We start from the raw sequence: 12,430 nt of genomic DNA, 5'->3' as shown, positions 1-12,430 counted from the left end.
TGCTTAGTATGTCTGATAGTACTCTCATTCTTCAGGTTTATACGAGTTGTTATAAAACTTGCTCAGATAGGCAGGAATAGAGACCGGTGATTAAAGGAAATCCATTTTCTATATTTTGGCTTTCAGGAAGCCTTCACATGGGCTACCCATTTGCTTCAAATGAAATGGTTTCAAGCTTGGCATTTTCTACTTTTAAAGCAGGGCTGCCTAATATAATTAGTAAGGCCCACAGTGAATTGATTATCAAGGACTGCATGCTTCAGTCACTCCAGATCCAAGCTGACCTTATGGATCCAGATTTATTTATCTTTTTTCAGGGCCGTTCTTGAGGTTAATATTCACATGCATATGTGGCTGAGGGTTTTTAATTTGGATAGGGATTCTTTACAGTTGTTGAGGAAAAATTTTGGCAAAATTTCTTAGTATCATATTATGTGTGAGCAACAGCTACAGATTTGAGCCAAAGTTTATTTGATAGAGGCCATTATGACACAGGATTGTTTGAAAATGCTTGTCCCAGAAATACTGGGATTTCATCAGAAACTCAGGAGACCACAGCGTGCAGTGCTGTAGTCATTTGGTCTTACTGATTCCTTTCATTGAGATCAAGATAGAGTAATGCATATGGGCACTACCATCTTCCAACATTGTCTTGAAGATAAGAGTGTTTGAGTATTTCTCCTGGAATTTGAATAGCCTATGATGTTTTAAAGAATTATTTTTAGCCAGGAATCTCTTTCCTCCCATAAGGGAAGTAATATCTCCCTCTTAATTATCTATTCAGTTATTATGGGGATGGCTGTGAAAATGTAAATTGGCTGAACTTATCTCTATAAATGAGCTTTTTTGCTTCTAGAAAACTTGTTTATGCATACATGGGTAGTCTATGGTTCTGGGAGCTTGCTTGGGGCTTTATGATTATTTTTCACTTACACTCTGCTTTTGGAGTTGGGAGTTGTTTACTCATCACTGCTGTGGTGAAGGTATTAGCTAAGTTTCATTTCATCATAGTTTCTGTATTTCAGACCATCTTGCAAAACAAATTATTTTGAAAGATAACAATTTTAGGTAGTGATGGTTTTCTTTTGAGATCTATAGCTTATATTTCTCCTAATATCCATTCGTATCATTTTCTCTCCTCGCTGTTTAAGAAAACCATCAGAAAGTAACTTGTGACAGACCTAGCAATTTATCTTAAATTTGTAAAATTTTCATAAAGGATTAGATACAAAAACTTAAGATAGTTGACTGACAAAAAATTCCTTTCTCTTTTTCAGGTTAATAAAGACTAGTTTGTTCTTTACCTGTCTCATGAAAATGACTTTTTCTTGATTTGGGAAATTCTGATTTTCTAGCTCTATACCATATTGGTACAAGGCATGTGTCTATAATGTTGCAGTGTCTGATTGACTGTTTTTTAGGGGTTCTTTTTACTGTGCTCTTGCCTGGTCTGCCCCTCCTTCCAGTATACTATAAATCTTTATTTAATAGATGTGTTATTCACTAATTGAAACATTTTTAAAAAGTACAGCAGCCTTACACATTTATTCTTACTTATCAAATTTCATTGAAATATTTGTATTTCCAGAACCTAATTTTCTATTTGCCAGAGCTCTTCTGTTTTCAGTGAAGTATTTTTAGGTAATGCTGCTTAATTTGAGGAGTTTTTGTATAGGATTAACTAGCAGCTCTAGTCTGCTTCTGATTCTTGGCAGCTGATGAATCCTTAGGCCCCCTATCTGGGTGTGTACTTGCAATGTTAAGGGTCTGCTCAGTGATTTCCGTTGATTAGGCAGTTTTAGAACTGTTAGTGCAGAAGTGAGTCTTGGAGCAGTCGTGACCGTTAAAGAAAAAAGGGCAAGTACTTTTAGGATCTGCTGTGAAGTATAATGAAAGACTTAGAGCATGTTAGTGAAAGGATTGCTGGGCCATAGCCTGCTTCATATTCATCACGAAAGACTGATATAAAGGCCTGTTCTGCTACTGCTTTGTGAAATGGAAGATTGGAATTAGTTGCTTAAATGGAAAATGTTCTCTTGTTGCAGCCTCTTTGAAATGTGCTGCTAGTGGGAGCTGCAGCTTCCTCCTGCTGACTCTGAGCCCCAGGCTTCGGTTGAGATGGTCCTTTCAGAAATGTGGAGCTTAGTCCAAGCCTGGATTTCAGTGGGTAGCACCTGGCATCTGTGGCTAGAAAGTCCTATGAAGTGTAAGTGCTTTATTCTCTCCTTGTAAAGAATCCCTTTTCCTTTCTTCTTTCTGCAGCTTAGCAGAGGGGAAGAACAGTGAGCAATGTACTGTAGTATCTGAGGTATCAGGATTTGGTTGCATTTTCTTAATGATTCAGTGATCAAAACAGGATTACTTGTTTTCTGGATGCCAACAATTCTTAAACCCTCCTGGAATTCAAAATAAAGGGACAAATTATGACCCCTTAATATATAGTACTGGCAGTATCATCCTGGGTAATTTTTCACTGACAGTTTACTTAGTAGACTGCGATATTCAAGTTTCCCAGGTTTCTTTAGAGGTCAGTTTTGTATTTCGTTCTTGTTCCAAAAGACAAATATTTGAAAAGAGAGGCACATTTGACCAGTGGGTGAGGCAGCGTCAAGATAAATAAGGATGCTTGAAATGAGAAGACAGTTCTTTTTTCACTTCGGTTCTACTTGACACATTTACACAAGGAGCAGTATGGGAATTTTCCTAAGACCGATTCCTCATAGAATTGTCCTAGGAAATACATATAGCTACCATCTATATTTTAGTTTAGTTAAAAAACAGAAAACTATGATAACATAATGAGTGTTAGAAGATGCAAAGTTTATATTTGGTTTAGTTGCTTGGGGTTAACTGCTATTCTCCTTTTTTTCTATTTCAGAAATACTGGTAATATTTTAAAGTAAGGTCATTCCAGAAAAGACTCCCATTTTGGGGAGACTTTAAGTTTCCCTTCACTGAAATTTTTCTGAGATTCTTAAATCTTCCGATTTTGGCTAGGAAAATATTGAGCTTCTTCTCATTGCTAAAGCAAAATATATATTTAAAACAAAACAGAACCAAGGCTCCAACTGGGTAAGTAAGGCAAGCAAAGTTCTACAAATGAGGACTCTGAATGAAAAAGGTCCTTTCAGGGCCTTTGTTTTCTTTATCTGTAAACTGGTTTGCTTGTTTTCTCCTGCCCTTTCTCTCTCTAAACATTGTGGATTCTGTTCTTATAGCTTAGTCCCAATCCAGTAAGTATCTCAGCTACCTAGTAAAAGAATGGGCTTCATGTTTGGGAAAACAAAGAGGTGTTATAGATTTATGAGATGATAGTATCTTGTCATTTTGCTTCATATTTAATAATTTAACATATATTTGTTTAAATGGCTCTATGGCCGGGAGATTTTGAGAGAGGCAGAAATAATTAAGGTTGTTCTTTACTTTTAAAGAGCTTACAGTCTATTGAAAAAGATGAACAAAAGCCCAAATAATTACAATATAAAGTTCTACAATTGAGCTGTTACAGTCAAGGGTACCTTGGTAGTAAGGAAAAAGGATTACTCCTCCAATATTTTCTCTTTATTTCTGGCTTTCAGGAGTTTGAATATGATGTGTTTAGCATTTGTTTGTTTGTTTGGGGGGGTGGGGGACAGTAATATTCTCTGTTGCCCTTGTCTACTGTAGTCTTTAGCAGTTCCAGTGTCCAGTGTTCTCATTGGTGGGGCTTTCTCAGTGATTCTGTCCTCCCCTGTGGCATTCATGCTCTGCCTTGCATCTGGCAGATCTTGTGCAGGATAAATTTTTTTTGCCCTTCCTTCAGTGGTAGGAGACCTCTGTGGTGTTATTGTTATAGTATCATGGGCTCAAGACGGTTTTATGCCCTGTCCTGTAGGGGTAGAGGTTTTTTTCTTTTACCCTTACTGCAACAGCAATGGGTCTCACTTAACCTATAAGCCTTGAGGGTAACATGATTTGCTGTCCCTCCCATACCAGTTAAGGCTTTTGTTCAGTAGGGGAGAAGGGTCTAGCCAGAGCTTTTTGTGTCCTTTCTGCTATTGTGGCTACTCCTGTCCTCCAAGACTGTACCACCAAAGAGGTTTTCTCTGGTCTCCTGCCCTACCCCCATTCTTTCTCCTGAGTATTTGGTGGAGGTGTGTGGATAAGAGCCTGTAGGTGGTTGTGAATTCCCTTTGTGTCCAAGAGTCCCATGGGTTTTATATGTTCATACTAGCCCACACATATACAATTTTTTAAATCAATTTGTTAATAATTTTAATTGAATTTTTATTACCTGGTCGTCTGGTGCCCCATATCTCTTTTCTTTGTTCTGCCACAGGTGAGCCAACGCTTAGTGAGGTCTCTTTAAATTTCAGTCTACTTGGTTGTCCTGGGACCTCAGCTTTCTGATGCATTTAAGAAAAGTTACTTTGTAGTTTATTTGCTTTTGTTTATTAACTCCAAAGCAATGTTCTTTTCCACTTTCTGCATCTTAGGAGAATGTGAAATTCCTCTCAGGTGTATAGATTCATTTATTTTAAACCCTACAAGACACTGTTGCTTTATATAGTCAGTGTTCACAGAGATTTACTTACATACTTAGCCTTTCCATTACTCTTCATTCCTTCCTGATTTCCATGTTTCTATCCAGAATTATTTTCATTCTGCTTGAAGAACACCCTTTAGTATTTTCTTCTTTGTTCTATTGGTAATGAACTCTCTCCTTTTATTTTTTTTCTTTTGGTCCCAAAGTGTCTTAATTTTGTTGCATTTTGGAAGGATTTTTTGCTGGGTATAAGTAACCAATTGGCAATTATTTTCTTCCAGTACTTTGAAGATATTTGATTCCCATTTTTTATTTTGGCAAGTCAGCTATCAGTCTAATTGTTCCTTTAAAGGTAATACATGTTTTTTCCTCTGGCCTTTAAGATTTTCCTTTTTGTCTTTAGCAGTTTTTTAGCAGTGTTATTTGATGTGCTTAGGTCTGGTTTTTCTATCCTTAGGGTTTACAGAGTTTCTTAAACTGTGGCTTGGTGTCTTATCAGTTTGGAAATTCCTCAGCCATTATGTTTAAATAGTGCCCCATTTTTTTCTTTTCCTTCTGAGATTTCAGTCATGTTTGTTAGACTTTTTCACTATGTCCCACGTGTCACTTGCATTCTTCCTATTCTTTACCTTCTATTCTTTTCTTTTGCTTCTTTTTTTGAGTTTGTGCTTCAGGTCTTATTTTCTATTGACCTATTCTCTAGCATAGTAATCTTTTCTTCAGTTGTCTGATTTGCTATTCAAACCTTCCATTTGGGTCTTAATTTCAGTTACTGTATTTTTCAGTTCTAGAATTTCCCTTTGATTCTTTTTTTTAGATTCCATTTCTTAATGCAAATTCCAATTCGTCTTCTAATTTCTTGAATACGTTAATCAGCTATTTAATTTTTCCCAACTGTTTATTTTGAAAAATTCATAACTTGAAAGAATTGTATAGTGAACACTGATTCATGGTAAGTCCTTCTCAAATTGCCTGTTCCATTTGCTTTCTCTCTTTTTTCTTTCTTACTCTCCCTTTTGGAACCATTTGGAAGTAAATTGCAGATTTTATAATGCTGTACCCCTAAACATTTTGACGTATAGCTCGTAAGAACAAGACATTCTACTAAACTAAAACCATTGTCACATTAAAGAAATTTAACATTAATATACAATAATATTATCTAATACACAGTCCATATTCAAATTTCCCAGTTGTTTCAGTTACAGATTTCTAGCTTTTAAAAAAATTTTTTTTCCCTAATCCAGGATCCAATCAAGGATAATGCATTGCTTTTAGGTGTTATGTCACTTCAGTTTCCTGGGGTATTTTTTTTTTCTTTTACGATAGTGACATTAAAAAACAAATCCAGGCCCATTTTGTCTTTGTTTTTAATATGACCCACTCACTATTTTGCTTTGTTTGGTTGTTTCCTCATGATTGTATTCAACTTAAACAGTTTTTGGAAGAATACTACATGAACGCAAAATTGTTGTTTTCAGTGAATCACATCAAGAGTCACTTAAAATCTGTTTGTCCCATTATTGGTGATGTTAAGTTTTATCATTTTGGTTGAGACATCACAGTTATTTTAGTCCTCATCTGATAATTCCGTTATCTAGATAGGTTATTTTCTATTGTCTGTTTCCACCCCCAACCCTCCCTTTTTTGCTTTCATTTGATAAATACTGGATATATTGTTTATGAAAAGTTGAAGAGATAATAAATGATGTTTTTCCCCTGAGGTAATTTCTTTTGCTTCTGGCAGGTCTTTGTGATAGGACCAGATTCCTTTAGTCTGAAGGGATTGAGCAGATTCTAAACTGTGTGTTTCTTTTTTGTAAAATATACATGACATCAAATTTACCATTCTAACCATTTTAAAGTGTACAACTCAGTGAGAGTAAGTATATTCATGTTGTTTTATGACCACCAACACAAGCAATCTCCAGAATTTTTTTATCTTCTACAAGTAAAACTTTGTACCCATTAAATGATAACGCTGCCCATTCTCCCTCCCATCAACCCTTGGCAACCAAAATTCTAACTTTGTCTCTATGAATTTGACTACTGCAGGTACCTCATGTAAGTGGAATCATACAATATTTGTCCTTTTGTGTCAGGCTTATTTTACTAAGCATAATGTCCTCAAAGTTCATCCATGTTATGGCATGTAATGGTACGTCCTTCCTTTTTAAGGCTGAATAATAGTCCATTGTATGTATAGGCCACATTTTGTTTATCCATTCTTCTGTCAATGAACATTTGAGTTGTTTTCAACTTTTGGTTATTGTGAAATATGCTGCTATGAACATTGGTGTATAAATATCTGAGTCCCTGCTTTTGATTGTTTTGGCTATCCAAAAGTGGAATTGCCAATTGTTTGGCAATTCCAAAAGTGGAATTGCTGCATTATGTGGTAATTTTATTTTTAATTTTTTGAGGAACTGCCATACTCTTTTCCATTTTGGCTGCACTATTTTACATTCCCACTAGCAATGTGCATTGTTACAATTTCTCTACATCCTCATCAACACTTGGTTTTTTTTTGTTTTGTTTTATTTTTTGTTTTGTTTGTTTTGGCCACGTTGCAGCCTGTGGGATCTTAGTTCCCTGACCAGGAATCGAACCCGTGCCCCCTGCAGTGGAAGTGTGGAGTCTCAACTGCTGGACTGCCAGGGAAGTCCCTGCCTATTTTTTTAAAATTATTTTATTTATTTTATTTTATGCTGCATTGGGTCTTCATTGCTACACACAGGCTTTCTCTAGCTGCAGTGAGCGGGGGCTGCTCTTCATTGTGGTGCGTGGGCTTCTCACTGTGGTGGCATCTCTTGTTGTGGAGCATGGGTTCTAGGTGTGAGGGCTTCAGTAGTTGTGACACGCGGGCTCAGTAGTTGTGGCTTGCGGGCTCTAGAGCGCAGGCTGAGTAGTTGTGGTGCACGGGCTTAGTTGTTCCGTGGCATGTGGGATCTTCCCAGGCCAGGGCTCGGACCCATGGCCCCTGCGTCAGCAGGTGGATTCTTAACCACTGCGCCACCAGGGAAGTACCTCTGCCTATTTTTAAATTGGGTTGTTTGGTTTTGTTGTTGTTGTTGTGTTGTAGGAGTTCTTTATATATTCTGAATAGTAACCCCTTATCAGATACGTCATTTGCAAATATTTTCTCCCATTCTGTGGGTTGCCTTCTCATACTGATTATATCTTTTAATGATGAATAGAAGTTTAAAATTTTGATGTAGTCCAATTTATGTGTTTTTACTTTTGTTGCTTGTGGTTTTTTTTTTTTGGCCTTGCTCCGTGGCATGCAGGATCTTAGTTCTCTGACTAGGGATCGAACCCCGTGCCCTATGCATTGGAAGCACAGAGTCCTAACTACTGAACCGCCAGGGAATTCCCTGTTGGTTGTGCTTTTGATCCAGGAAATCATTGCCAAATTTAATGCACATATAGCTTTCCCCCCATGAGTTTTATAGTTTTAGGTCTTACATTTAAGTTTTGATCCATTTTGAGTTAATTTTTGTATATGATGTCCTGTTCTTGTTGAAAATCATTTGACCATATATGCACGGATTCATTTCTGGGCTCTCTATTCTGTTCCAGTGGTCTTGTGGCTGTCTTTATGCCAGTACTAAACTTTTTTTTTTTTGGTGGCAAAAACACAAAATATGAAATTCAACCTCCCAACAGTTTGCAAGTATACAGTGCAATATTTTGCAAGCATACAGTGCCATATTGTTGACCACATGCATGTTGTGTAGCGGATCCCCCTGAATCCCCCACATCCTACATGACTGAAACTCTGCATCCACTGAACAACTCTCCACCTCCTCCTCCTCCTAGCCCATGAGTTTGACTACTTTAGATAGCTCATATATAAATGGAATCATGCAGCATTTGCCGTTTTATGACAGACGTATTTTACTTGGCACAATACCCTCAAGGTTCATCTATGCCTTGGCAGCACATGACAGGATTTTTAAGACTAAGTGATGATCCATTAAGACTGAATAGATACTCCATCCCATGTATATATCACATTTTCTTTATCCATTCATCCATTGATGGACATTTAGTTTGCTTCCACCTCTTGGCTTTTGTGAATAATGCTGCAATGAACATGGGTGTGCAAATATCTTTTTGAGATGTTATTTTCAATTCTTTTGAGTATATATCCAGAAGTGGAGTTGCTGGATCACATGGTAGTTACATTTTTAATATTTTGATGAACCTCCATACTGTTTTCCATAGTGTCTGCACTATTTTATATTACCATCAACAGTGCATAAGAGTTCCAATATCTCCACATCCTCACCAACACTTATTTTCTGGTTTCTTTTGATAGTGGCCGTCTTAACAGGTATGAAGTGATATCTGATTGTGCTTTTGATTTACACTTCCCTGATGACTAGTCATGTTAGCATCTTTTTATGCTTGTTGGCCATGTTTATACTGTCTTTAGAGAAATGTTTTTTTCAAGCCTTTTGCCCAATTTAAAATTGGGTTATTGGTTTTTATGTTGTTGAGCTGTAGAAATTCTTTCTATATTCTGGATATTAACTTCTTGTCAGATGTATGGTTTGCAAATATTTTCTCCCATTCCATAAATTGCTTTCTCACTCTGGATTTTGTGTTGCGCAGAAGTTTTTAGAGTTTGGTGTAGTCCCATTTGTTTTATTTTTGCTTTTGTTTCTTGTGGTTTTGGTGTCATATCCATGAAGTCATCATCAAATCCAGTGTCATGATATTTCTTGTCCCCCGTGCTTTCTTCTTGGAGTTGTAGTTGCAGGTGTTCCATTTAGGTCTTTAATCCATTGTGAGCTAATTTTTGTATATGGTGTAAAATGAGAGTCCACTTCTTTCTTTTGTCTATGGATATCCCTTTTCCCAACAGTATTCATTGAAGAGACTCTCCCTTCCCCATCTTGTAGTTTTCTCATCCTTGTTGAAGATGATTTGTCTATATTTTCGAGGGTTTATTTATTGGTGCTCTGTTTTTTTCCCATTGGTCTATATATCTGTCTTTATGCCAGTACCATACTCTTTTGATTGCTGTGGTTTCATAATAAATTTTGAAATCAGGAAATATGAGACCTCCAATTTTGTTCTTTTTCAAGATTGTCTTAGTTGTTTGGGACCCCTTGAGATTCCATATGAATTTTTCGATGGATTTTTCTCTTTCTGCAAAAAAAAGTCCTTAGGATTTTGATAGGGATTGCACTGAATCTGTAGAGCACTTTGGATAGTATTAACAACTGTAGTAAGTCTTCTAATCCTTGAACCTAGGATGTCTTTTCATTTATTAGTGTCTTCTTTAATTTCTTTCGTAAGTATTTTGTAGTTTTCAGTGTACAGCTTGCTTTATTCCTGAGTATTTTGTTCTTTTTGGAAGCTGTTGTATATGCAGTTGTTTTCTTAATTTTGTTTTCAGATCGTTCATTGTCAGTATATAAAAACAACTGATTTGGGGGTGTTGACTTTGTATTTTGCAACTTTGATGAATTCGTTTATTAGTTCTAAGAGGTTTTGGGGAATTTTGAGGTTTATCTACATATAAGATCATGTCATATGTGACCAGTCATCATTTTACCTTTTCCTGTCCAATTGGGATGCCTTTTATTTGTTTTTCTTACCTAATTGCTCTGGCTAGAACTTCTAGTACTATGCTGAATAGAAGTGGCAAAAGTGGGCATCTTTGTCTTGTTCCTGATCTTACGGAGTTTTGAAAAGTTTTCAGTCTTTGAACATTGAACATGATGTTCATTGTGGGGTTTTCATATGTAGTCTTTACTACGTTGAGACAGTTTCCTTCTTTACCTAGTTTGTTGAGTGTCTTTATCATGAAAGATAGCTTTTGTCTAATGCTTTTCTGCATCAATTGAGATATTTATGTGGTTTTCCCCCCTTTATTCTGTTAATGTGGTGCATTACATTGTTTGATTTTTGTATGTTGAGCCACCCTTGCATTTCAGGAATACATCCCACTTGGTCATGGTGTGTAATTCTTTAATATACTGTTGAATTCAGTTTGCTACTATTTTTTTGAAGTTTTTTTTGCCATTAGTATTCATAAGGGATATTGGTCTGTAGGGTTTTGTTTTTTCCTTGTAGTATCTTTGTCTGCCTTTGGTATCAGGGTAATCCTGGCCTCATAGAATGAATTCGGAAATGTTTCCTCCTCCTTTTCAATTTTTGGATGAATTTGAGAAGGATTGGTGTTAATTCTTCTTTAAATGTTTGGTAGAATTCACCAGTAAAGCCATCTGATCCTGGGCGTTTCTTTGTTGGGAAGTTTTTGATTACTGATTCAGTCTGTTCACTAAGTATAGTAATCTAGTCTATTCACATTTTCTGTTTCTTCTCGATTCAGTCTTGGTACATTGTATGTTTCTAGGAATTTGTCCATTTCATCTGGATTATCCAGTTTGTTGGTGTACAGTTCATAGTATTTCCTGTAATCTTTTTTATTTCTGTAAAGTTAGTAGTAATGTCCCCATCTTCGTTTCATTTCTTTTTGCTTGGTTAAAATCTAGATAAAGGTTTGTCAATTTTGTTGATCTTTTTGAAGAATCAAATCATGGTTTTTCTGTGTTCTATTTTATTTATCTTTGCTCTAATCTTTATTATTTGCTTCCCTATGCTAGCTTTGGGCTTAGTTTTTTCTTTTTTTCTAGTTCCTTAAGGTATAAAGTTAGGTTGTTGATTTGAGATAATTTTTCTTTTTTTAATTTAAGTGTATATGTATAGCTATAAATTTCCCTCTTAGCACTGTTTCACTGCATCTTACAAGTTTTGGTATGTTGTATTCCCATTTTCATTTGTCTTAAAATATTTTCTCATTTCCCTTCTTTGACCCATTGGTTGTTTAAGAATTGATATTTAATTTTTACATATTTGTGAATTTTCCAGTTTTCCTTCTGTTAATTTCTAGTTGCATTTCATTTTTGATTGGAAAACATACTTTCTGTGATTTCAGTCTTTCTGCATTTATTAAGACTTATTTTGTGGCCTAACATCTGGTCTATCCTGGAGAAGTTTCAGCCTTTTTGAGGTACATTTCCTGTTTCCTGCACTGGGTCCCAGCTGAAAATCTGGACTATTTTCCAGGCCCCCTCTTCCTTGGTGGGCTCTGAATTCTACTTTTCATCTCCCCAGTCTTGTGTGACTGCCCAAATCTCTTCAGCTTTTTAGCCTCTTGTCTTCTACTTTCAAACAAGCAAATGCCTGTGGGGAAAGGTGGAGCCACATATTAGGCTGAACTCTCTGGAATCTGTGGCCTCATGTTCTAGATGTCTTGGTAGTTCTGATGTCTTCAAACAAGTTCTTTTTGATATTTAATCAATTTTTTTCTACTTTTTTTTTGGCTGGAAAATTGGTGTTCAGCCAGCTAGTGTGGTAAAAACAAAGTTGAAACACTTGATGAATGCTATGAACGCTAAGGCTTCAGGTATAAAACTAATTCCTGTATGTTAAAAAGCTTCACTATGCTTTCCAAAAAAAAAAAAGTGTAATTTAAATTTTTACAAAAAGGATTTTATGATATCATCTGCATCTTTGTTTTTTAAATGTATATCTTGGAGATACTTCCATATTAGGACTACAAATCTATATTTATTTTTAAAGACAGTTCCAAAGGACATGTTAAAAAATATTCAAACATCATCAAAGGTGCTTGAAAAAGAAATCTTCTTTGCATCTCTATGCCCAGGTTAACAGTTCCGCAGAAGGAAATATTTTTTTTGTTTTGTTTTGACTTTTGGTTCTGCCCTTCATTTTTGAGATCTTTACTTTTAAGGAGATAGAAATGTTTGTCAGAAATACAGATAATAAGAATAATATAATTGGTATTTTTTTGCTAGTTTCTGCCATTCAAATTAAAGCACAACATGACACTGTACAATCAATGAACTTTTTCACAAGGGTTCTGAC

General features: G+C 35.9%; 1 protein-coding gene across 6 annotated transcripts in view; it reads left to right on the top strand.

The window, feature by feature from the left end:
- TNPO3 (transportin 3) overlaps positions 1-12,430 on the top strand; it is an 82,780-nt gene that overhangs the window by 12,862 nt on the left and 57,488 nt on the right. Inside the window, exons 2-3 of one of the 6 annotated variants that reach the window (XM_082472905.1) lie at positions 2,046-2,206; positions 2,879-3,072. The exons of 4 other annotated variants lie outside the window; for them this stretch is intronic. The gene's annotated coding sequence lies outside the window, so the exon portion shown is untranslated. The remainder of the gene's footprint in view (positions 1-2,045; positions 2,207-2,878; positions 3,073-12,430) is intronic. One more of the 6 variants, XM_082472906.1, reaches the window with a different exon arrangement.

This window comes from Balaenoptera physalus (genome assembly GCF_965194825.1).
Source record: "Balaenoptera physalus genome assembly, chromosome: 8".
In the NCBI taxonomy this organism is placed as follows: Eukaryota; Metazoa; Chordata; class Mammalia; order Artiodactyla; family Balaenopteridae; genus Balaenoptera; species Balaenoptera physalus.
This window is presented reverse-complemented; position numbering and strand designations above follow the sequence as displayed.